Source organism: Bufo gargarizans, chromosome 8, assembly GCF_014858855.1.
Source record: "Bufo gargarizans isolate SCDJY-AF-19 chromosome 8, ASM1485885v1, whole genome shotgun sequence".
Lineage (NCBI taxonomy): Eukaryota > Metazoa > Chordata > Amphibia > Anura > Bufonidae > Bufo > Bufo gargarizans.
In genome coordinates, this window is record NC_058087.1 from 111249118 (window position 1) to 111277087 (window position 27970).

The following is a 27970-nucleotide window of genomic DNA, read 5'->3' on the forward strand; positions in this document are numbered from 1 at the left end:
AAAATGTCTTTTTTTGCAAAAATTTCGTTAAATTTCGATTAATAACAAAAAAAGTAAAAATGTCAGCAGCAATGAAATACCACCACATGAAAGCTCTATTAGTGAGAAGAAAAGGAGGTAAAATTCATTTGGGTGGTAAGTTGCATGACCGAGCAATAAACGGTGAAAATAGTGTAGTGCAGAAGTGTAAAAAGTGGCCTGGTCATTAAGGGTGTTTCAGTTAGGGGGGGTTGAAGTGGTTAAAATAACGACTTGCCTCCAGCCCCTCCTCCCTCCCCATACTGTAACTGATGTATCGCCGGCCGCGCTGTGCAGTATAGCGGCCGGCGATACATCCGTGTCAACCACGCAAAAAGTCAACCATCTCTTTATAAGGCGCACTGCCATTTTCCCCCCACTTTTGGGGGGGGGGGGCAAAAGTTTGTATTATAAAGCGAAAAATATGGTAATATAATTGCAGCATTTTTGGGTCGGCCAATTGGCGATTGCGATATGGCGATTAATTGCGATTGCTTTGGTGATATATTGTGCAGGCCTAATCTATATATCAAATAGTACCAATCAAACGGTCACCTCATCCTGAAAAAATTAAGCCCCTACACAAGAGAATCACCCAAAAAATAAATAAATAAAAAATTAGATATATTTCAGAAAATGGAACACTGACTAAAACAATTTTTTTTTAAATGCTTTTATTGTGTAAAACTGAAAGTAAAAAGAAAGAAGACAATTGGATATCGCTGTGTCCGTAACAACCTACTGTATAAAAATATCAAATGGTCTACCTCCTAAGGTAAATGCCATGAAAAAAAAAAAAACCCTGACAAAAACAACCAATTTTTTTGTCACTGCCCTATAAAGTGTAATATTGAGTGATCAAAAAAATCATATGTACCCAAAATGGTACCAACTAGGGCAGGGCTCGACAAATCCCAGGCGCCAGGTCGCCATGGCGACCAGGTATTTAGTCCTGGCGCTTAGGTATTTGTCAGCCCGTTTTCAAAGGTGGGTGCGGAGCTGCCGTTCTGTCCGGAGGCAGCACCGTTTGAAACAGCTCCGCCACAGCACACAATAGCAGAGCCGCTGGCAGCAGGGAGGGGAGGGACTCTGGAGCAGTGTAATCTGATCCTAGAGTGGAAGCTGGCTTTGCAGCAGTGATAAGATTAAGGGACAGGAGCAGAGAGATAAGAGAAGTGACAGGACAGAGTTTAGATTACAGTTTGAATTAACCATTTAGGATCAAATTGGCTTCTCAAGGAGATATGTTAAAGGCATCCCTTCTGTCTCATTCAGCAGCTATATAACTAAGGCTATTTTCACACTTGCGGCAGGACGGATCCGGCAGGTTGGTCACCCTGTCGGATCCGTCCTTCCGCTGTTTCGCCAGACCACCGCTCCGTCCCCATTGACTATAATGGGGGTGGAGCTCCGGCGCAGCACAGCAGTGCATCCTCTCACTGCGAACTGCCGTGCTGCGCCGGAGCTCCGCCCCATCCCCATTATAGTCAATAGGGTCCGGGGACGGAGTGGCGGTATATGTAACATGGTATATAGCATTATTGGGGGGGCTCTATGGAAAAGTGGGGGGGGCACTATGGGGGAACCAACTAGGGGCTTTATGACGCGGCTCCGCCTGGCTCCTATTTTTTTTTAGCTGGCTCCTAGATTCCAAGGAAATTTGTCAAGCCCTGAACTAGGGGTGGGCGATATGGCCCAAAATCTATATTGCAATATAATTTTAAGCATGTGCGATATGCGATATATTGTTTTCTATATTTTGGGAGGGGGAGGGGGAGGGGGGGGGGTTTAAACTTTTTTTTTTTACTTTTTATTTATTAGCCTCCTTAACCACTTCCCGACCGCCTAACGCGCCGATGCGTCCGGGAGGTGGTTGATTTACTCCTCCTGGACGCATCGGCGCGTCATCTCGCGATACCCGAGATTTCCTGTGAACGCGCGCTCACAGGAACAGAAGGTAAGCGAGTGGATCTCCAGCCTGCCAGCGGCGATCGCTCGCTGGCAGGCTGGAGATGTGATTTTTTTAAACCCCTAAGGTCCCTTTCACACGAGCGTGATTTCCGCGCGGGTGCAATGCGTGACGTGAACGCATTGCACCCGCACTGAATCCTGACCCATTCATTTCAATGGGGCTGTGTACATGAGCATTGTTTTTCACGCATTAGTTCTGCGTTGCGTGAAAATCGCAGCATGTTCTATATTCAGCGTTTTTCACGCAGCCCTGTCTCCATAGAAGTGAATGGGGCTGCGTGAATAACGCATTGCATCCGCAAGCAAGTGCGGGTGCGATGCGTTATTCAATGATGATTGCTAAGAGATGATGTTTGTAAACATTCAGTTTTTTATCACGCGCGTGAAAAACGCATCAAAACGCATTGCACCCGCGCGGAAAAAACTGAACAACTAAACGCAGACAAAACTGACTGAACTTGCTTGCAAAATAGTGCGAGCTTCACTGAACGCACCCTGAACGCATCCGGCCCCAATCCGCAACGCCCGTGTGAAACCAGCCTAACAGGTATATTAGACGCTGTTTTGATAACAGCGTCTAATATACCTGCTACCTGCTCCTCTGGTGGTCCCTTTTGTTAGGATCGACCACCAGAGGTAGGTCAGTAAAGTCGCACCAAACACCACACTACACTACACCCCCCCCCGTCACTTATTAACCCCTTATAAACCCATGATCACCCCATATAAATTCCCTGATCACCCCCCCTGTTAGGCTCCGTTCAGACGTCCGTATGATTTTTACAGATCCATGGATACATGGATCGGATCCGCAAAACACATGCGGACGTCTGAATGGAGCCTTACAGGGGGGTGATCACCCATATAGATTCCCTGATCACCCCCTGTCATTGATCACCCCCATGTCATTGATCACCCCCCTGTAAGGCTTCATTCAGACGTCCGCATGTGTTTTGCGGATCCGATCCATGTATCCGTAAAAATCATACGGACGTCTGAATGGAGCCTTACCAGGGGGTGATCAATGACAGGGGGGTGATCAGGGAGTCTATATGGGTGATCACCCCCCTGTCATTGATCCCCCCCCTGGTAAGGCTCCATTCAGACGTCCGTATGATTTTTACGGATCCATGGATCGGATCCGCAAAACACATGCGGACGTTTGAATGGAGCCTTACAAGGGGGTGATCAATGATGGAGGTGATCAGGGAGTCTATATGGGTGATCACCCCCCTGTCAGTGATCACCCCCCCCCCTGTAAGGCTCCATTCAGAATTTTTTTTGGCCCAAGTTAGCGGAAATATATATATTTTTTTGTTTGCTTTTTCTTACCAAGTCTCATATTCCACTAACTTCTGTCAAAAAATAAAATCTCACATGAACTCGCCATACCCCTCACGGAATCCAAATGCGTAAACATTTTTAGACATTTATATTCCAGACTTCTTCTCACGCTTTAGGGCCCCTAAAAAGCCAGGGCAGTATAAATACCCCACATATGACCCCATTTCGGAAAGAAGACACCCCAAGGTATTCCGTGAGGGGCATATTGAGTCCATGAAAGATTGAAATTTTTGTCCTAAGTTAGCGGAAAGTGAGACTTCGTGAGAAAAAAAAAAAAAAAAAATCAATTTCCGCTAACTTATGCAAAAAAAAAAGAAGATTCTATGAACTCGCCAGGCCCCTCATTGAATACCTTGGGGTGTCTTCTTTCCAAAGTGGGGTTACATGTGGGGTAGTTATACTGCCCTGGCTTTTTAGGGGCCCGAAAGTGTGAGAAGAAGTCCGGGATCCAAATGTCTAAAAATGCCCCCCTAAAAGGAATTTGGGCACCTTTGCGCATCTAGGCTGCAAAAAAGTGTCACACATCTGGTATCGCCGTACTCAGGAGAAGTTGGGCAATGTGTTTTAGGGTGTCATTTTACATATACCCATGCTGGGTAAGAGAAATATCTTGCCAAAAGACAACTTTTCCAATTTTTTTATACAAAGTTGGCATTTGACCAAGATATTTTTCTCACCCAGCATGGGTATATGTAAAATGACACCCCAAAACACATTCCCCAACTTCTCCTGAGTACGGCGATACCAGATGTGTGACACTTTTTTGCAGCCAAGGTGGGCAAAGGGGCCCAAATTCCTTTTAGGGGGGCATTTTTAGACATTTGGATCCCAGACTTCTTCTCACGCTTTCGGGCCCCTAAAATGCCAGGGCAGTATAAATACCCCATACATGTATCCGTGGATCCGTATAAATCATATGGACGCCTGAATGGAGCCTTACAGGGGGGTGATCAATGACAGGGTGGTGATCAGGGAGTCTATATGGGGTTAATAAGCGACAGGGGGGGGGGTGTAGTATAGTGGTGTTTGGTGCTACTTTACAGAGCTACCTGTGTCCTCTGGTGGTCGATCCAAACAAAAGGGACCACCAGAGGACCAGGTAGCAGGTATATTAGACGCTGTTATACCTGTTAGGGAATAAAATAAAAAAATAAAAAAAAAAATAAAAATAAAAAATCGCATCTACAGCCTGCCAGCGAACGATCGCGGCTGGCAGGCTGTAGATCCTGTCTCTTACCAGCCGATCCTGTGAACGTGCGCGCGTTCACAGGAAGTCGCGCGTCTCGCGAGATGACGCGTGACTGTGCGCAGAGCTGGTGTGCGTTAGGCGGTCCGGAGGCGGTTAACCTGTAGCCAGCCCCTCCCTTCCCAGCCTCTGGGAGGGCTCCACCCTGCGTTTTCTATGCAGATTTTCACTATGTGCTGCTATCCTTAGAGCTAGGTCCTTGTCACAGGAGCAGCATTCAGGACAAAAATAACTCTGACACACAGGGTTTCATTTATCAAGTTACTTGCGACTATTTTAGTGGTAAAAATCGGCGCAAGTCCCTTTTTTGACCAGCTGTGCAACAATATTAAGTCACAAGGGCAGTGTTGAAAAGTGTGCTTGCTTCCCGTTTTTTACCTTGTAGAAATGTCCTATACTTGTCCGTAAAATGGATGAGAATAAGACATGTTCTATCTTTTTTCAAGGCTTATGTAATAGGCAAACGGATGAGGACAGCACACAGAGTGCTGCCCTCATCTTTTGCAGCTCCAAGGAAATAATTGGGTCTGCATTCCCCAAAAATATGTCTGTGTGTAAATGGCTTATAGAAGAGAAGTATTTTATCCATAGGAGTGCCTGCATCGTTACCAAAAGATTACTTTACTGCATGAATAGCACACTACGCAAAAAAACTCGCAGTGAAAAGCAAATACAGGATTTGCTGTGTTGACACAGTCCATTGGCGACTTTTCATTTATTCCAACGTACCTGATAGTTTACGATTGGTTGTACACTCTGTGGTCTACTAATCTGTAATGAAGCCTGTTATCCGGTGTCAGGGGGTCGTTTTTGTCCGTGAACTGTAAACGGGTTTCCAGGTTCCAAAGACGTAAATGAAAAGCGAAAGTGACTAAGCTAACGTTAGGCGGGAGAAGGACAGCCAATCAGGGCATAGCACATCCTCTCCGCGCGCCAAATCAGCTCGCAAGTTCCGAAACAACATCCTCCTCCCTTGACATTGCGACATTGCTGCTGCAGATGAAACGAGTTCAGGCTGAGGCCGGGCGTAGTCTTTCAGCACTTTGAGTGTCAGGCCTCAATTAAAGAAGCAAAACCTCTAGAACCAGCTATTGTTTCAGACAAGCCGATTACCATGTGAAAGACCTTTTTTAAGTTTCCATCGTTAAATCATAGAAACATTCATATTTCTAAATTATTATGGCAGCCTTCTCCACAGCAACGAACAACTAAATACTAGACCCCCAAAATACCTGATATTATTGTATTTTTTTTTTACAATTTCCTTGCATGGTGGACCAAAGACATAGAGAGTGAGATGTTTACTAAGACGGCAGCTGATTGGGTTGCAGGGTGTAGGTCATCAATATGAAAAAGTCCAGAGAACCTCTTTAACCACTTCAGCCCCGCTAGCTGAAACCCCCTTAATGACCAGGCCACTTTTTACACTTCTGCACTACACTACTTTCACTGTTTATTGCTCGGTCATGCAACTTACCACCCAAATGAATTTTACCTCCTTTTCTTCTCACTAATAGAGCTTTCATTTGGTGGTATTTCATTGCTGCTGACATTTTTACTTTTTTTGTTATTAATCGAAATTTAACGTTGTTTTTTTGCAAAAAATGACATTTTTCACTTTCAGCTGTAAAATTTTGCAAACAAAACGACATCCATATATAATTTTTTCGCTAAATTTATTGTTCTACATGTCTTTGATAAAAAAAATGTTTGGGCAAAAAAAAAAATGGTTTGGGTAAAAGTTAGAGCGTTTACAAACTATGGTACAAAAATGTGAATTTCCGCTTTTTGAAGCAGCTCTGACTTTCTGAGCACCTGTCATGTTTCCTGAGGTTCTACAATGCCCAAACAGTAGAAAAACCCCACAAATGACCCCATTTCGGAAAGTAGACAGCCTAAGGTATTCGCTGATGGGCATAGTGAGTTCATAGAACTTTTTATTTTTTGTCACAAGTTAGCGGAAAATGATGATTTTATTTTTTTCTTACAAAGTCTCATATTCCACTAACTTGCGACAAAAAATAAAAAATTCTAGGAACTCGTCATGCCCCTCACGGAATACCTTGGGGTGTCTTCTTTCCAAAATGGGGTCACTTGTGGGGCAGTTATACTGCCCTGGCATTTTAGGGGCCCATATGTGTGAGAAGTACTTTGCAATCAAAATGTGTAAAAAATGGCCTGCGAAATCCGAAAGGTGCTCTTTGGAATGTGTGCCCCTTTGCCCACCTAGGCGGCTAAAAAGTGTCACACATGTGGTATCGCCGTACTGAAGAGAAGTTGGGGAATGTGTTTTGGGGTGTCATTTTACATATACCCATGCTGGGTGAGAGAAATAGCTTGGCAAAAGACAACTTTGCCAATTTTTTTATACAAAGTTGGCATTTGACCAAGATATTTTTCTCACCTAGCATGGGTATATGTAAAATGACACTGCAAAACACATTCCCCAACTTCTCCTGAGTACGGCGATACCAGATGTGTGACACTTTTTTGCAGCCAACGTGGGCAAAGGGGCACATATTCCAAAGTGCACCTTTCGGATTTCGCAGGCCATTTTTTACACATTTTGATTGCAAAGTACTTCTCACACATATGGGCCCCTAAATTGCCAGGGCAGTATAACTACGCCACAAGTGACCCCATTTTGGAAAGAAGACACCCCAAGGTATTCCGTGACGGCACGGCGAGTTCCTAGAATTTTTTATTTTTTGTCACAAGTTAGCGGAAAATGATGATTTTCATTTTATTTTATTATTTTCTTACAAAGTCTCATATTCCACTAACTTGCGACAAAAAATAAAAAATTCTAGGAACTCGCCATGCCCCTCACGGAATACCTTGGGGTGTCTTCTTTCCAAAATGGGGTCACTTGTGGGGTAGTTATACTGCCCTGGCAATTTAGGGGCTTATATGTGTGGTAAGTAGTTTGAAATCAAAATGTGTAAAAAATGGCCGGTGAAATCCTAAAGGTGCTCTTTGGAATGTGTGCCACTTTGCCCACCTAGGCGGCAAAAAAGTGTCACACACGTGGTATCGCCGTACTCAGGAGAAGTTGGGGAATGTGTTTTGGGGTGTCATTTTACATATACCCATGCTGGGTGAGAGAAATATCTTGGCAAAAGACAACTTTTCCCATTTTTTTATAAAAAGTTGGCATTTGACCAAGATATTTCTCTCACCCAGCATGGGTATATGTAAAATGACACCCCAAAACACATTCCCCACTTTTTTGCAGCCTAGATGCGCAAAGGGGCCCAAATTCCTTTTAGGAGGGCATTTTTAGACATTTGGGTCCCAGACTTCTTCTCACGCTTTAGGGCCCCTAAAAAGCCAGGGCAGTATAAATACCCCACATGTGACCCCATTTTGGAAAGAAGACACCCCAAGGTATTCAATGAGGGGCATGGCGAGTTCATCGAATTTTTTTTTTTGGGCACAAGTTAGCGGAAATTGATTTATTTATTTATTTTTTTCTCACAAAGTCTCCCTTTCCGCTAACTTGGGACAAAAATGTAAATCTTTCATGGACTCAATATGCCCCTCACGGAATACCTTGGGGTGTCTTCTTTCCGAAATGGGGTCACATGTGGGGTATTTATACTGCCCTGGCATTTTAGGGGCCCTAAAGCGTGAGAAGAAGTCTGGAATATAAATGTCTAAAAAATGTTACGCATTTGGATTCCGTGAGGGGTATGGTGAGTTCATGTGAGATTTTATTTTTTGACACAAGTTAGTGGAATATGAGACTTTGTAAGAAAAAAAAAAAAAAAAAAAAACAATTTCCGCTAACTTGGGTCAAAAAAATGTCTGAATGGAGCCTTACAGGGGGGGGTGATCAATGACAGGGGGGTGATCACCCATATAGACTCCCTGATCACCCCCCTGTAAGGCTCCATTCAGACGTCCGTATGATTTTTACGGATCCACTGATACATGGATCGGATCCGCAAAACGCATACGGACGTCTGAATGGAGCCTTACAGGGGGGTGATCAATGACAAGGGGGTGATCACGCATATAGACTTCCTGATCACTTCCCTGTCATTGATCACCCCCCTGTCATTGATCACCCCCCTGTAAGGCTCCATTCAGACGTCCGTATGATTTTTACGGATCCACTGATACATGGATCGGATCCGCAAAACACATACGGACGTCTGAATGGAGCCTGACAGAGGGGTGATCAATGACAGGGAAGTGATCAGGAAGTCTATATGCGTGATCACCCCCTTGTCATTGATCCCCCCCCCCTGTAAGGCTCCATTCAGACGTCCGTATGCGTTTTGCGGATCCGATCCATGTATCAGTGGATCCGTAAAAATCATACGGACGTCTGAATGGAGCCTTACAGGGGGGTGATCAATGACAGGGGGGTGATCAGGGAATCTATATGGGTGATCACCTCCCTGTCATTGATCACCCCCCTGTAAGGCTCCATTCAGACATCCGCATGTGTTTTGCGGATCCGATCCATGTATCAGTGGATCCATAAAAATCATACGGACGTCTGAATGGAGCCTTACAGGGGGGTGATCAATGACAGGGAAGTGATCAGGAAGTCTATATGCGTGATCACCCCCTTGTCATTGATCACCCCCCTGTAAGGCTCCATTCAGACATCCGTATGCGTTTTGCGGATCCGATTCATGTATCTGTCGATCCGTAAAAATCATACGGACGACTGAATGGAGCCTTACAGGGGGGTGATCAATGACAGGGGGGTGATCAGGGAATCTATATGGGTGATCACCTCCCTGTCATTGATCACCCCCCTGTAAGGCTCCATTCAGACGTCCGTATGTGTTTTGCGGATCCGATCCATGTATCAGTGGATCCGTAAAAATCATACGGACGTCTAAATGGAGCCTTACAGGGGGGTGATCAATGACTGGGGGGTGATCAATGACAGGGAAGTGATCAGGAAGTCTATGTGCGTGATCACCCCCTTGTCATTGATCACCCCCCTGTAAGGCTCCATTCAGACGTCCGTATGCGTTTTGCGGATCCGATCCATGTATCCGTGGATCCGTAAAAATCATACGGACCTCTGAATGGAGCCTTACAGGGGGGTGATCAATGACAGGGGGGTGATTAGGGAGTCTACATGGGGTGATCAGTGGTTCATAAATAAGTGACGGGGGGGGGGGTTTAGTGTAGTGTGGTGTTTGGTGCTACTTTACACAGCTACCTGTGTCCTCTGGTGGTCGATCCTAACAAAAGGGACCACCAGAGGACCAGGTAGCAGGTATATTAGACGCTGTTATCAAAACAGCGTCTAATATACCTGTTAGGGGTTAAAAAAAAAATCACATCTCCAGCCTGCCAGCGAGCGATCGCCGCTGGCAGGCTGGAGATCCACTCGCTTACCTTCCGTTCTTGTGAGCACGCGCGCCTGTGTGCGCGCGTTCACAGGAAATCTCGGCTATCGCGAGATGACGCACCGATGCGTCCAGGAGGAGTAAATCAACCACCTCCCGGACGCATCGGTGCATACAGCGGTCGGGAGGTGGTTAATAAATGTACCCCACAGATAGGGTGGCCACTTGCATTGCCCCAAAAAGGAGGACATTACACTCCAAAAAGGAGAACAACGCACAGGGGACACTACATGCTAGATGCCCACCCAGGTTATACCAGCATGGTCCATATCACTATATACAAGAAGATTTATAACTTATACTAGCTGTATATATATATTATATACAGGAGATGCCAGGTTAAATTAGCATTGTCAATATCATATATACAAGAGAGGCGTGGCCTGGACGTCTACAGAGATGGCGGCGTGATCCCTGAGCTCTGCTGCTCCTGCTTCTAACTTGGGCCAATTCCGCTTACAGCGGCGCGTCACATGGGGAAAAAGTTACCCCTAAAGATGCCCACTACCCACCCGTCCTCCCGAGGGGAAAGAACCCTGGATACTTACCTTACCCGCGGGTCCCAGCTCCCATCTTCCCAGTGCGGCCTTCTCCAGCAACTCGTCACATGCGCCATTACAGTGCCGGCGGCTCCCGCCTTCACTACCACGGCAGGTGAGCACAGCGGCGTGATAGAAGGGGAATCCTCTCTTTGCCCCCTGGCTGCAGATTTCGTGCCAACTCGGCCCGCTGATACCCCTAGCTTGTGCCTGGAGTCCCCTGGCTGGTTATAAGGCTCCCAATTTATAAACACTAATATGCCGCCCAAAACGGCTTCTAAGCAGACCAGACAGCCTGCGGCTACACCGGCACGCCGCCGAGAGTGGGGAGACGGCCCTGATATTGAGGCGGACACAGCCTCGGTCCCTTTACATCCCCCTGAGGAAATAAATGTGTGGAGCCAACGTGCAGCTTCTGGGGATGAGAATGGAGATGATCTTCCCTGTGCTTCCCAGGATATGAAGTCTCTGCAGCAAGCTTTGCAGCAGATGCCCATAAAAGAGGATTTTAAAGTAATGCTGGCTGGGGTGCATGATGCCTTTAAAGCAGAAATTTCCTCTTTAAGAATGGACAAGTGTCTGCTCATGTAGATCAAATTGAAACGGAGCATGATGGCACCAGGCGTTATGTGTCTAAGCTACAGTCTATTATAGCCACTCAATCCCAAGCTATTAAAGAGAATACTAATCATCTGGAAGATCTAGACAACAGAGGATGCCGTAATAATATACGGGTTAGGGGTTTGCAGGAATCGGACTCTGATGAGGACTTGGACATTATATTGAACGAACTGTTTAATTTGATTTTGGCGCCCCAAACACCGCTGGCCATCAAGCTTGATAGGGCTCACAGAGCGCTTAGGCCGAAAAACACTACGTCACAACCACGAGATGTGATTTGTTGCCTGCATGACTTCCACCTGAAAGAATCCATTATGGCCAAAGCACGCACTTTACATACAATCTCTTTTAAAGGCTCAAGCGTTCACCTATACCAGGACTTATCTTGGCTGACCCTACAGAAAAGGAGAAATCTTCAACCTCTCTTAGCATGTTTGAAAGATCTCAAAATCCCATACTGTTGGGGCTTTTCCTTTGCTTTAAATATTGCTACAAAAAATGGCAAATCCTCAGTATTGTGCACACACGCGGACTTATCCCGTTTTTGTTCCTCTTTGGGTCTTAACACGCCGGTCCTTGATAACTGGGAGATTCCGGACCCTCCCTCAGCTCCTGCCCCATCATGGCACACAGTCCAGCGGAAAAGAAACCAACCTCCATCCCAAACGGGAACATCTGGATCTCCCTATCGTGACACGCCTCCTTGAAAGTTTATTTTTGGGGGGACTGATCCCCTCTGAGGCCTTCAGATGACTGTTCTGAGCAGCAGCTCTAAGAGTTAATGTAATTGTTTTTCATTGCATTGTTTATCTCTTTCTCTTTTGACCTGATTTGTCTCAGGTGTCCCCTGAGCTATCGTTCCTGCCCCGCCTGTAATGGCGTCCAGTCAGGTCCCTACTGATGGGACTCTATTTGTTGCCCTCTCTTTCCCTCACTCTGGTTTTTGAGGTGGGACAGACGCGGGCTTTATTTTTCACTTTAGCTCATGCTATATTGAGTCCCGACTGGGTGGTCACACCCATTGTTCAGAATTATATATCGTGTTCTTTGTCGTATATGTTGTCCTTTGTCTTCCCTTCTTCCCTCATGTCTCTTCCCCCTAGGTTCCTTAATGATGTTACACTGAGACGAGTTTCAGTATATGGAGGAAGATGCCCACTGCAGGGTCCCTCTCTGGTCATTGGCAAGTATTGTTACACCACATACACTCATGATTAAGTGTATTTCCTTGAACGTTAAAGGTCTCAACTCTAATGCAAAACGACGTCTGGCTCTCACTGAATGTAAATCTCAAAAAGCAGACGTTGTTTTCCTGCAGGAGACGCATTTTGACAGAGAGGGCTCCTTTAAGTTTGCGACCCGATCTTACCCACGAATATATTCAGCCAGTGCTGACACAAAGACTGCTGGGACTGCTATTCTTTTATCTACTACCTGCCCTATACAAGTTGAATCCACACGGATTGATGGCCACGGTAGATATATAATACTCCAGGCCTCCCTCCACGGTGCCCCACTCATCTTATGTAATATTTATGCCCCAAATTCGAATCAGATCCCATTCCTGAAGAGGGTCTTTAGGGAACTAGAGGATTATCTGCCGGCAGCGCTTGTTATAGGTGGAGATTTTAATGTCGCTTTTTCTGAGCATTGGGATAGGTTGACTTCAGGAAACACACCACCGTCTAGGGCCCAACGGAAATTATCACGTCTCTTTAGAAAGCTCATCAGACAATATGCTCTGTATGATCTGTGGAGGGTTAATAATCCTTCGGCTAGGACATATTCATTTTACTTCCACCCCCACAGGACTCACACTCGTATAGACTATTTCTTTGGGAATACTCCTTAGAATGATGACAGATGCTGAGGTAGGAAATATTACGTGGTCAGACCACGCGCCAATCTCTGTCACGTTTAATCCTAAGGATGCTCGCCCTAGGATATGCCACTGGCGGCTTAATGAATCTTTACTAACTAAATTGCCGACTAGGCAGGAGTTAGGAAGTTCCTTGGAGGAATACTTTGCTTTTAATCAGCCCTCGGCCCCATATGTAACTATATTGTGGGAAGCGCATAAGGCCGTTTTTAGAGGCAAGTGTATTAGTGTAAGCACCAGATTGAAAAGGGATTATAATCTCCGTTATAAGAACACCCTTGACCAGTTAAAACAGTTAGAAGCCCGTCTGGGGTCTCATCGCTCCTGTCACTTGCTACGGCGTATAGTACTCCGTATTCGATTGCGTGAAATGGCTTTTGAAAAAACTGGTAAACTCCTACTATATTCGCAACAACGGTTCTATATGTGGGGGAATAAATCACACACTATCTTGGCTCGTCAATTGCGGGAATCAACCGCGGCTACTACCCCAATGTCCCTGAGAACAAGCAATGGAGACATGGTGTATGACCCCAAAGCGATACTCGACCAATTTCAGAAATACTATGCTTAGAGAAGCATACTCCCTTACACCACAGACACCCTCCGACCCAGTTGATCGCCAGACACTATTTAACTCTTTCCTAGCTCAAAGTAGTATACCCAAATTATCATCAGAAGCAAGGTGTGCGCTTAATGCCCAGATCACAGCTGAGGAAATTCAAGGGGTAATCTCCCAGTTACCTGATGGCAAATCACCTGGGCCGGATGGGTTACCCTATTCTTACTACAAAACTTTTTCATCTCTTCTCATACCCCATCTGTGTACGCTTTTTAACTCATTCTTACAAGGTACAGCTATACCAGAAACCATGCTTCATTCCCATATAACCCTTATTCCGAAGCCAGGAAGGGACCCCTTGGATTGCGCAAACTACCGCCCTATTGCTCTTCTAAACTCTGATCTAAAAATATTCACCAAGCTGTTGGCAGACCGGTTGGCGCATTGGCTCCCGCAACTGATACACTCAGATCAGGTTGGCTTTGTGAGAGGCCGTCAGGGTGGAGATAATACGAGAAAACGTATCAATCTGATAGATATTGTCAATAGGCAGCATCAACAGGCATTACTATTGAGCCTGGATGCTGAAAAAGCGTTTGACCGCTTAAGTTGGTCATTTATGTTTTCCACCTTGCAAGCTTTTGGATTCTCTGGTCCCTTTCTCTCCTCAGCCCTCCATTCACTATATACTCATCCTACAGCGACAATCAAATTACCATATGCAAACTCAGCTCCTTTCTCAATAAAAAACGGCACCAGGCAGGGATGTCCGCTTTCCCCTCTCTTGTTTGTGCTTTGTATTGAACCCTTAGCCGCAGCAGTCAGATCCCACCCGGACATTCATGGAATCATGGTTAACCGAGTTGAATATAAAATATCACTATTTGCAGACGATGTTCTACTTACTCTATCAGACCTACATATTACTTTGCCCAACTTATTTGGTTTGTTAACACTATATAGTCGACTTTCCGGATATAAGATTAACTCCTCGAAAACATAAGCCCTTCCCTTGAATATGCCGGCAGCCGTTCTAGCTACATTACGATCCAACTATCGTTTTCGATGGCAGGATGCTGCCCTGCGTTATTTAGGGGTGAATTTGGCGGCAACGTATTCTTCTAAATATTCTCATAATTTCCCCACCCTTTTTCAAGAACTTAAGCGTCAGATGGCTAAATGGATGTCTCTTCCCATATCCGTGTTAGGCCGCATAGCGGCAGTTAAAATGTCTATTTTGCCAAAACTACTCTACCTATTTGAGACCCTCCCGGTACATGTACCAGGGACGGAACTACGGGCATTGCAGGCTAGTATATTTAAATTCATATGGAATGGGAAGAGACACAGGATAGCTAGTAGTACCCTTATGGCCCTGAAGTCTCATGGAGGATTGGCAGTTCCAGATGTTGCCAAGTATTATTGGGCCACGCATCTTAGACGATTACCGGCATGGTCTAAACTCTATGCTTATTCCAGGTGGTTGGAAGTTGAAAAATTGTGGATTGCTCCGATACATCCTAACTCTTTGTTGTGGTCCCCAATTCCTCAAGTTCAATTACCAGAATTGTTAGGACCAATGCTACATACATACAAAATATGTTTCACAACCAGACAGCTGAGAAGCTCTGACAGAGGCCTTTCAGAACCTCCTCCTTGAGTTTCTGTGTTGTGGTATTCAGTTCCTCCTCTCGTTAGCCTCTCTCAGCTGTCATGTGTTGGACTAATTGCTTCCCTTTAAATTCCTCCCCAGAATGCTTTTCTGGGCGGCTTATACTTCTTCCTGGAGTGTGTGTGCATGCTGACCTTGTTCTCCTGTCTGCTACAAAGCTAAGTGTTGTACCGTTATCTGTTATTTACTGTTTGCTGGATCCCAGGTGACCCTGACTCCCTCCGTATCTTGTGTAGGGAGCCGGTGGTCGTGTCCCCTCACTATTGTAGGGTGCTCAGGGCTTTATAGTCAAGGTTCGTGGATATGCAAACCTCCACCATTAGGATCTTTGCATAGGCTGAGCAGCCAGGGAAAGTGCCAGGTCTTCTGCAGGGGTCTCCCTTGGTTCCTTAGCTTTTGGATCCAGCGAGTCATTTATACATGTTGCTTTGCCTTGTTTCCTGTACACCGTCCGTGACAATATGGCAATATTGTAAGCACCGTTTCTCTCTGGTTTCGGAGAAATCCTCCATGACATCTTTTCTGTTTACACCGCTTTTCAATGTTGGGTCAAAAGTATCCTTTTTTAAACCCTGGTTTGCCAAGAAAATGTTTAGGTTTGCAGATATGATTGATTATAGAACGCTACAGCTACTTTCATTTGATGAACTTAGAAGTTCTAGGTCACTTACGGAAGTTACTAGGTATCAGTACTTGCAAATCCAACATTTGTTTACTACATTGTTTCACTCAAAAGAAGTATCTGTCCCCACGTCTTTTGAGAAGCTGTGTAAGCTCTCAGAGTCTACTAAGGGTCTTATATCTGAAATATATGTGCTCCTCTCCTCCCCGGCCTCTCCTGCATCTATCCGTCATTCGTACATCTAATTTGGCGAGATAAACGGGAAACAAGGCGCTCATAGGGTAGTGGTTTCTGGTGGATAGTGTTAAATAGAGTATTGTGTCAGTAGTTCCACTCACCTTCTGGTGTTTGTGCTTGTGTCAGCACAACACTTGCAAAGGCGGGCGATAAAAATCCAATCTGGATGAGGTATGCTGCCGGTATCTTTCTCAATCCTTGGAGTCGCCAGTACTCCAGAGGAGTGATGTGGAATGCTAGAAGAGGGCTGTGTACTGGCTAGTACACACTGTGATACCTTTTGGCGCAAAACCACGATAGCACATGTCGTCTTTTTTTAATAAATATTTATTTGTTCAGATGACAACGCGTTTCGGAGTAAAAACACTCCTTTATCAAGTCTAAAAGAAACAGTAGTATGTGAAGTGATGGTATCAGGGGATAATACATAAGAATAAAACATATCGAAAGAACAAAATATATACATATATATATATATACGTACTACACATATATACATATATATACACATATACACATACATACATACACACACATGGGTGTGTGAATGACAATAAAAGTGGATCATAACAATGATGGATCAGATAGAGGTAAAATTTGCGGTATAAAATACGGTAAAACAAATTTTTTTTAAAACGCGAAGGGCAGCTGTGGTTGAAGCGGTGGCCTAGGTACAGAGAGGACGGATGCCATACGGCAGGTACTACAGAGAGATGTAAACCTTCCAGACAAACAAAGCCAGTTTGTACTGGAAGCCATAGAGTTATACTCAACCACAACATCTTCACCTTTGAGGACAGAATATACAAGCAGACAAAAGGGATCGCAATGGGGACGTGTTTTGCGCCGAGCTACGCAAATCTATATATGGGGATCTTCGAGGAACAATATATCCACAATGGGCAGCCTTGGCGAAATCAACTACAGACGTTATATCGACGACTTACTACTCATTTGGGACGGAAGCACAGAAGACATCATCAAATTCACCAATCACCTGAACAATAACGACTTTAACCTCACCTTCACAGCAAATTACTCAAAAACATCCGTTGAATACTTAGACCTAGTCCTCTCGTCCAAGAACAATCACATTGAAACTAAAACTTTTTTTAAAAAAGTAGATGGAAATAGCTACTTGGACTATCAGAGCGCACACCACAAGAAATGGAAGAACAACGTCCCATTCAGTCAGTTCAAACGCATCCGGAGAAACTGCACTAATGACGAAGACTTCAAACAACAAAGCCAAATCATTGAAAGGAGATTCTTAAACAAAGGGTACCCCAGTGGAGTCATCAAGGCAGCCCTCAAGCGAACACAAGGATACACACAAGAAAATTGCTTATCCTCAAACACTGAAGAGGTCGGTTCAAAAACCACCAAGAAATATCAAACCTCCTTCACCACCACATTTAACACCAACCATAATGTCTTGCGCAATATTTTTTCAAAACACTGGCCCATCCTACAAGCAGATCCGTTCCTAAAAAAACATATCCAATCAAAACCCCAAATAACTTTCAGAAGAGCACAAACCCTCAAGAATCTGATCGCCCCCAGTCGTTTACGGTCCCAAAAGACACACAAACCATCTACGGCAACCATGTTCCCCCAAGTCCTTGGAAGTTTTAAGTGCGGACACCGCCGATGCAAATGCTGCGATAACATCTCCTCCCGGGTCACCAATTTCACTAGCAATGTCACCGGAGAACAATTCAAAATCGAAAATTTCCTAAACTGCTCGTCCTCCTATGTCATCTATTTGCTTGAATGCACCTGCGGATTACAATATATAGGCCGCACTACCATGACTCTCAGAGAGAGAACAAACAAACACCGGTGGAATATCACTAACGGCTTCATAAAACACGGAGTCTCGCGACATTTTCTCAATTGCCATAACAAAAATCCTGTGGATCTCTCAATAACACCAATAGAGCAAATCCCGACCACCTGTACCAACCGGTACCAAAAATTACGAAGAAAAGAAATGTTTTGGATATTCAAACTACAGACAATAGAACCGTAAGGTCTTAACGAATCCCTCGAAAGCAACTGCTTCTAATAGCCGAAAACCCCCCCTCCGTTAAAAAACACACATTCCAAAAACAATACCAGTCACACTCACATTAACATTAGCGTGCAGTTGCTTGTGTACATGTATGTATTAACATGCGCGTATATAGGTATTAATAATATTATAACTTCCCATTTTACAATTTTATCTAGTCACCCTATCCATTCACACCATAGTCCACTTGCACGCACACACACACATATACACATACACAGGTGAGTACGCAAATCGGTCCATCATCCTCAACATCACCATACACCATCACACATTGATTATCAACCATCCAGTCGCATTAACCAATCCCCCATACCACCAATACAACAATCATCAATAACATCAGAGGTGCCATTATCATCATCACCTTCGTCATCCACCATTGACCACCACACCTCATTAGCCTCTTGTTGCCCCCATAATCAACCTCATCTCACCCTTATTTTTGCCCACCCAGGTTTTCACCCACCACCCACACTATTGATCCCATGCACACAGCCTACAGCCACACACCCTATTCCCCGACATCAGCACCTAACCGCCGACATCAGCGCAACAACACCAGCGCACTGACATCAACACAGTTCATCACAGCAGCCCGAGAACAGCTCCGCCCCCAGGTATCTGCCCCCACCAATCATCCTTCAGCAAGCTGCCACACCTTCCCCAGAGCGCACAGACACTAAGGAACTCCGCCGCAGCAGTCCGCGATCAGCCCAGCCCCCCGCCTCCCCGCATCCTCCAATCACATGCCGCCACACTGCCACACCTCCTCCCCCCCGTTCGGCTCATAAAGCGCGCGCCTGCACGCACATGGCAAGCCGCGCTACACAAGGACAGGACCAGGCACCAGGTAACAAGCGGACCAACATCCCATTGAATCTGATCCCACTGAATCTGGTCATTTGAACCAATATTAATTGTCTGGATATTAATGTCTTTCCCCTTATTTCAACTCTAGCAATTGGACCAGCCCTGCCCATCGTGTCTGCCCAGCCCACAAGGTAATGCCTCCATCCTCTTTTCCCCCCATCCCCCACATACACCATCACATTCAGTACTGTACATATGCATTTAAGTATCTAGATGGTTTAGTTTGCTTCCCATTTTTCACATGCAGGTGTGTGTGTTTATGTGTGTATATGCGTGTATATATACGTATCATCGCTCAAACAAAAGTACATTTGTAGGTGTTGCACCCACAGTCACATCCAATATTACAGCTTTATTTCAGTTTATTCTCAATATATTCTCTACCCTTAATTTATTATGCATTACATTGTATTAGTCCATCCGTCCTCTCTGTACCTAGGCCACCGCTTCAACCACAGCTGCCCTTCGCGTTTTAAAAAAAATTTGTTTTACCGTATTTTATACCGCAAATTTTACCTCTATCTGATCCATCATTGTTATGATCCACTTTTATTGTCATTCACACACCCATGTGTGTGTATGTATGTATGTGTATATATATGTGTACGTATATATATATGTATATATTTTGTTCTTTCTATATGTTTTATTCTTATGTATTATCCCCTGATACCATCACTTCACATACTACTGTTTCTTTTAGACTTGATAAAGGAGTGGTTTTACTCCGAAACGCGTTGTCATCTGAACAAATAAATATTTATTAAAAAAAGACGACATGTGCTATCGTCATTCGTACATGTCTAAGTGGGAATCCCTCCTGCACCGTTCTATTTCAGTAGATGATTGGAAGATAATCTGGCAGAGAGCTGCGATGACATCTACTTGTGCTATTCATAGAGAAAACACCTACAAAATAATGATATTCTGGTACCACACTCCACAGTTGTTACATAAGTTTAACCCTGACATTTCAGATCGCTGTTGGAGATGCAACACGGAGGAGGGTTCACATATTCATATCTTCTGGGAATGCCAGATTCTAACCCCATTCTGGAGTATGGTACAGGAAGTCCTATACAGTCTGTTTGAGGTGAGGTTCCCCTTAGATCCTTACATATATTTGCTGAATATCCCACACATACCTTTGAAGAAACACCTATTAAAGTTAATGTTATACATCTTGACTGCAGCTAGGCGTTTGTTAGCAAGATTTTGGAAAAGGACGGATTGCCCATCACGAGCTGAACTCATAAATAGTGTATTAGAAGTCAGACGCTTCGAACATATGTCGGCTACACTACTTGCCTCGGTGGATAAATTTGATCGAATTTGGAAGCAGTGGTGTTTGATGTCTCAAACTGACTGAGCTTACACCTTACCCCCTCCATCCTAACCCTAATGTGTCTAGTCTTGTCATTCCCCAATGTACGTCCAAATCTTTCTTACAGTAAATTTTGTATAACTCTGTATAGTTAGTGCGAATATAGTTGCTTTGTTACTTTAGTAGCCTATAGGCTCTTATTACAGTAATACTCATCCATGACTATTGTGTATGTACTTTCTCAGACTTATTCAATGTAAGGATATATATGCATAAAAATGTGATGTAAGCTTTTTTTCTGCTCAAATGCCCTTGGTTCTATCTTTGTACCATGAGTAATGTACTCCAAAGTCATGTTTTTTCTTATGTACATGTTTATTTTTGGAAAAACCGTCAATAAAAAGACAATTGATAAAAAAAAAATCATATATACAAGAAGATGTAAAACTTATACCAACTGTGTATATATACACTACTCACAAAAAGTTTGTGATATTTAGGGATGACATTTCAGGATGAACCTAAAATGCACCATGTGACCTTCTCTAAACTTTTGAATGCACATGTCCAACTGTTCAATGTTTCACTACATTTTGCACAATTTCCTGTTCTCTAACAAGGAGCTTAACGGCAAAATTCAAAACAAGTGTTTGATCCATGAATCACCTAATACATTTCCTGGTTTAATTAGAATTGGTATTTAAACAGTCCTTCTCATCATCCTGTTGACATTTTGACATCATGAGACCAAGACGACACCTAACAATTGATTAACAGTACCTCTCCATTGCGAGGCTTCAAGCAGGATGTTCCCAGACGGAAGTGGCCACCGAGTTTAGCGTGTCATCAGCAGGTTGCAACAGAGAGACTGGAAGAGTCACAGAAAGACATAGAAGTGGACGTTCTTTGGCCAAATCCCACACTGATGATCGCTTCATTGTGAACAATGCCCTGCGTAACCGGATGATGAATGCCACACAACTCCAGGCACATTTAACCGAGGTGAGAGGCACCCAAATATCACGTCAGACCATTCGAAACCGTTTATATCAGCGTGGTCTGTATGATAGACGACCTGCAAGGGTACCCGACCACACCACTAGGCACAGGTGTCATTGTCTTGCATAGCCCAGGGAGCATCTTTGCAGGATGATGGACCAGTGGGCCTGAGTGCTGTTCACTGATGAAAGTGGATGCAACCTGAGCAAAAATGATGGCCGCCAAAGATGTTGGAGACGTCAAGGAGAACGCTATGCATCCTTGCTGTTGTGACACGAAAATTCTATGGTTAATTATAGAAACATAGAATGTGTCGGCAGATAAGAACCATTTGGCCCATCTAGTCTGCCCAATATACTGAATACTATGAATAGCCCCTGGCCCTATGTTATATGAAGGATGGCCTTATGCCTATCCCATGCATGCTTAAAGTCATCCACTGTATTTGCAGCTACCACTTCTGCAGGAAGGCTATTCCATGCATCCACTACTCTCCATGCATCCACAATTATGTTGCTGAGACATAGCTATTATTGTGGCCGCTAAACCCTTTACTTGCTGTTGTGACTCGAAAATACAATAATTAGTCGGTCAGTTAATTGTGTCGCTGACACATATCTATTTTTGTGCCCACTAAACCCTTTAGTTGCTGTTGTGACACGAAAATACTATAGGTAAGCCATCCGTTATTGTGTCGCTGACACATAGCTATTTTTGTGGCTGCTAAACCCTTTACTTGCAGTTGTGACACAAAAATACAATAGTTAATCCGTCAGTTGTGTCATTAAAACATAGCTATTTTTTGGGGGCGCATGCGCGCGGCTCACGAGGAGGACATGCTTCAGTGAGCTCCGCTCCGCACTTCGAGAAAACCCTACCCAAAGCGCCTATTACCGGGCTCCAACTACCCTGAAACCCGATGCAGGGGTCCCCGAAGATGACCCGCACCAAAGGGAAATCTAAAATACCGGGTACTCCGGTCCCGTCGCAGACTTTGCCAGAGATCTTCAGAATGACCAGGCAGACTGTCATGGCGGACGCGCCAAACACTCCCGCCAGCCCGGCTTCATCGGAGGGAGGCGACCCTCCACCAGAAACATCAGATCGACAGGTTGGTCAGGGGGACTTATACAAGAACATTGCGGCCCTGTTCAAGGCTGAACTATCCCAAGCGGTCTCGGACTTTACACGCCAAATCCAGGATCTGGGCAACAGAGTCTCAGACCTGGAGGCGAGAACAGACGACTTGTCTGACACACTAGGCCGTGATCGGGAGGACATTGACTCTCATGACGCTCAGCTAACGGAACTGGAGCTTAAGATAGAAGACCTCGAAAACAGGTCCCGGAGGGGCAACCTTAGAGTTAGAGGTCTGCCTGAGTCTTTTAATGACCTACAATCCACTCTGTCTGAGCTGTTCACCGCCCTACTCCCCCAGTCAGAACCGCACTTTCTGAAAATGGACCGCGTCCATAGATCGCTGGGGAAGCCGCGGAATCCAGATCTCCCTAGGGATGTGATCCTTAAGTTCCACCACCCTGACGCAAGAGACAAAGTTTTAGCAGCAGCAAGGGACAATCCTGACCTTCCTGGTCTACCTCCGTCTGTCCATCTCTATGCTGATCTAGCGCCATCCACTCTCCGCAGGCGTAGGGAAATGAGGCCGGTTACGCAGGCTCTGCAGAAAAGTAATGTCAGATACCGGTGGGGGTTTCCCTTCAATTTGTCCTTTCAGCTGAACTCACGTTCACATACGATCCATACTGTGGCGGAGGGTCTAGAAGCACTAAGGCGGGCCGGGATCCCATGCGATCATCAAGACTTACCTTCTTCTTCGCCGAAACCACAGAGACCAGCCAGAGTTTGGACAAAAGTCCCATCCGCCCCGAATGGATCCACCAGACAGCGGAATACCTGACTTTTCATCCCAGCGCGTCCAGAGTGTGGTACCAGTCAGGATTACTTGCATTAACCGCAGATGGGGACTTAAGTTCCGTGTCCTTTCAATACCTAGTCGGGCCAGTTTTGTTACTAAAGGGTCTCGATACTGCGGACTTTCATGCTACCCCTGATTATGGGACGTTATGAGAAGGTGATGCCGGCCAGTTATGGGCTGACTCCTTTTTCATATATCCCACCTTGTTCAATTTCAAGGATGGAACCTTTTGGTTCCACTTTACCTTTCCTGTTCCCTCAGGATGTTATACTGTTTTACAGTTCTTATGTTTTTTTCTTGGATTATGCGGTCATTAATGTCACTGTGAGTCCTAGTGTGAAAGACAGGGCTAGGGTGGAGGTGTCTCGGGGGGTAGGTGATGTCGGGACATATCTCTACAGAGTTTTGCTACTTACAATACTATTATGTGTAAACTAATATCACACAATGTAAGGGGGTTTAATTCCCCCATGAAAAGGAAAGCGGCCTTTGCAACCTACCTTAAACATACGCCTGACGTCATCTGTCTTCAAGAGACGCACTTTACTACAACATCACACCCGAAACACTTCCACCCACAATATTCTAACTTCCACTCCTCTTCTTTTACATCAAAATGCAGGGGAGTTATCACTTTACTTAGAAATTCATTCTCTTTCACTGTAACGCAGACTTGTATTGACCCCAATGGGAGGTATGTGATTTTGGTGGGAACCCATCAAGATGAATCCTATTGTATTGTTAATTCATATGCACCCACAGATGACCCTATTCACTTTTTCGAATCTGTAAGCAAGGTGATTGAAACCCTTACATTTCAGAAGTTATTGTGGTGTGGGGATTTCAATTTTACACTACATCCGGTCTTGGACCGTTCTGTCCCCCCCGCTGCTCCTCGCCCGGCATCAAAAGTGAAACTGATAGATCAGGTGCTGCACTCATTGTCCTTGGCGGACACGTGGAGGGAGCACAATGGCCCACAGAGGGGGTACACATACTACTCACCTGCCCATCGACTCTACACTCGAATTGACATGATATTAGCATCCACCTCTATTTTACCATACATGTCTTATTCTAGGCACGTGGTATCATCATGGTCAGATCATGATCTAGTTATTTCCGATTTTTTGATACCCGGTCAAACGACAGCCTCCTTTCACTGGAGATTAAATGAATCCATCCTTACTAATCCCACCGTATTCACCCAACTACAGGAGGATCTTGAGGGCTTCTTTATTGACAACAATACCCCTGAAGTTAACCCTATGACACTTTGGCTGACCCACAAAGCCTTTATGAGGGGAAGGTTAATTAGAGTTGCCTCCAAGAGAAAGAAAGAGAGGTCTCATGCTCAAATAGGGTTAGAGGCCAAGTTGAAAAGGTTGGTCTGGGCGCACCAAAGATCCCCTACATTATACCTACTCAAAGCAATTAAAGATGCTAAACAACAACTGAATATGGTACTCTCGAACAATGCTGAAAAAGCTCTTAGGTGGACCAACTCCTATTATTATAAATATGCGAATAAGCCGGACAAACTATTAGCCAGTCAGCTCAAGTCTAAACAGAGGATCAATCAGGTCTACCAGATACGTACCAGGCCTGGGCAGGTCACTTCCAATCCTGACACCATCTATACGATCTTCCATAATTATTATAAATCCCTTTACTCTGCCCCGGAAAGTGACACTAGTATTCAAACTGACAGTTTCCTATCATCTATTCGACTTCCCTCATTAACAACAGAAGCTCAAACGGAACTAAATAGCCCGATCACGGCGGACGAAGTGACCTATACCATTAATTCCCTGAAATTAGGCAAGGCCCCTGGGCCTGACGGGTATTCTGCATTATATTATAAAAAATTTAGTCACCACCTTACCCCCCATGTAACGAATTATTGTAACCAACTATTGCAGGGGTCTATTCCTCCTGAGGAATTTCTTAAAGCGTCCATTACAGTTATCCCCAAGCCCAATAGGGACCCGCTACTCCCATCCAATTACAGACCGATTTCCCTCCTAAATATTGATAATAAAATCTTCACCTCTATATTAGCAAATAGACTCAAGAGATTTCTACCATCCCTTGTGCACAAAGATCAAGTTGGGTTTATACCAGGAAGGGAGGCCCCTGACAATATCAGGAAAATCTTGAATATTATCCACTCATCTGGCAAGCACAAAACCCCTTTAGCTCTCCTAGCACTTGATATTGAGAAGGCCTTTGATACTGTAGCCTGGTCCTATCTGTATGAGGTCCTCTCTAGAATGGGTATCAATGGTCACTTTTTGGCTGCTATACAGGCTATCTACTCTACTCCGGAGGCCTACCTTAAACTTCCCACAACTAGCCCCTCCCCCATACGCATCAACAGAGGTACGAGACAGGGGTGCCCCCTTTCCCCAGCTTTATTCGCCCTTGCCATAGAACCCCTGGCTACTCATATTAGATCACACCCAGATATAAAGGGATTCATGACAGGGGGGTCAGAATATAAACTTAGTCTGTTTGCAGACGACCTGCTACTCACTATTACTAACCCCTTAATTACTTTTCCTTCCCTCATGAAACTGTTGGAATCCTTTACTAAAGCATCAGGACTATCTATTAACCATGCCAAGTCCGAGTTACTTTTATGCAATACCCCGGACTCTACTAGGCTAGCAATAATGCATAATTTCCCCTTTCAATATAGACCCCAGCACTTTACTTACCTAGGGACCCAGATACCAGGTAGTTTGAGCCTAGTTTATAAGACCAATTACCTGCCCATATATCGTAAAATACGACAGGACTTACTGGCATGGCAAACCATGCAAATATCTTGGATAGGTAGAATAAACATAATCAAGATGGTAGTCCTACCTAGGTTACTATATTTGTTTAGAACCTTGCCAGTTCCAGTCCCTATCAAGGACCTGGAATCCATACAGAGAGATGTGATGAAGTTTATCTGGGCAAATAAACGGCAGCGTATATCTAGAGCGACGATGTGTAGACATAGAACCCAGGGAGGCTTGTCAGTACCCGATTTTGTGAAGTATTATAGGGCAGCGAGATTGGCCCAGATGTTCTTGACCCTTCTTGACCCGCGAGAACACCCTATCTGGATCGGGATGGAGCTCGACAACTTTAAACCCTACACCTGGAGGGCTTTAATTTGGTCAACCTCTCCCATTCCTCAGGTTCTGCATACTAACTCAATACTGTCATACTACTCTATCCTACTTTGGAGGTCGGTCCGATTTAAGTCTACACTGCAGGGCAGACCCTCGCCATTGGAAAATCTGTTGGGGAATCCTGCTTTCCTACCAGGTACTCAGTCGCACGTACTGGATTGGTGGGTGAACAATAACCTATGTTCCCTACTCAAATTTTTGAATAGAGGTAGACTGATCTCTTCTACGGATTTTATAGAGAAGTTCTCTCCTCCCACTAGAGAGCACTATACCATGCACCAAATTTTCTCCTTTTTCAGAACAATTATGCCGTCGGACCGCCCCATAGAATTATCACCATTTGAGCGTTCAATCAATTTTTCTCTGTACAGACAGGGGTTATTGTCTAGAATGTATGCAGCACTTAATGCAGTTCCAGTTGGCTATAAGATGCCGTACATGAGGGCTTGGGAAGAGGACTTAAGCCGAGATTTTTCACCCTCCAAGTGGTCGGAGCGTTCTACAACCCTTACGAAGGGCTCTTGGCAAGTCACTTTGGCCGAGTCCTCGGTAAAGGTGCTCCATAGGATTTATATGGTTCCAGCCCGCTTACATAGTATATACCCAGAGGTATCCCCGATATGCTTTAGAGGGTGCGGTGAGATAGGGTCTATGATACATATGTGGTGGTCATGCCGAATGGCTGGGAGGTTTTGGAGCAAGGTGACAAATTTAGTCTCATCGGTTTTGGGATACCCTTATCCAATGACAGTTACCTTCTGTCTGCTAGGGGATAAACCCCATAGATTGCCCTTTGCCAAATTCAAGCTGGCCCAATTCATACTCATGGCAGCCAAGATCCACATAGCTTTTAAATGGCGTTCAAATTCCTTATCCTTTCAGGCTGTCCTGGATAGGGTCAATAGAATATTATTATGTGAAAAGCTCTCAGCCATTCGTACCGACACGTATGCCGCCTTTGAAAGGGTATGGGAACCTTGGATAGCTTCCCCTCATTCTTCAAACATCCGATACAGCATTTCTCTCTAACTCTTTGTGACTTCAGACTGGCTTATGTGAATGACGCCCTTTCTCTCTCTCCACATATAATTATGTATGTATTATCCAATGACTCATAACCTACTGCGATGTTTGTTGCGTGTAACTCCAAGAATATTTTTGTTTTATGTTCTTTGATTTAACATTTGCCGATGTAATGACTCTTATGCTCAGTATTTGATAAACCAATAAATGGTTTTTGAAACTAAAACATAGCTATTTTTTAGGCCACTAAACCCTTTCCTTTTTGTAGTGACACAGAAAAACAAAAGTTATTCCATCAGTTAATGGTGTCTCTGACACATAGCTATTTTTGTGCCCACTAAACCCTTTACTTGCTGTTGTGACATGGAAATACAATAGTTAATCTATCAGTTAATTGTGTCGCTGACACATAGCTAATTTTGTGGCTGCTAATTCCTTTCCTTGCTGTTGTGACATGGAAAAACAAT

General features: G+C 44.6%; 1 protein-coding gene across 2 annotated transcripts in view; it reads right to left on the bottom strand.

Annotated features, from left to right (window-relative positions):
• The window catches only part of STAT1 (signal transducer and activator of transcription 1), a 1065817-nt gene extending 1060363 nt beyond the window's left edge, over positions 1 to 5454 (bottom strand). For both annotated transcript variants that reach the window (XM_044304320.1, XM_044304319.1), the window contains exon 1: positions 5309 to 5454. The gene's annotated coding sequence lies outside the window, so the exon portion shown is untranslated. The remainder of the gene's footprint in view (positions 1 to 5308) is intronic.
• Between the last annotated feature and the right edge of the window lie 22516 nt (positions 5455 to 27970).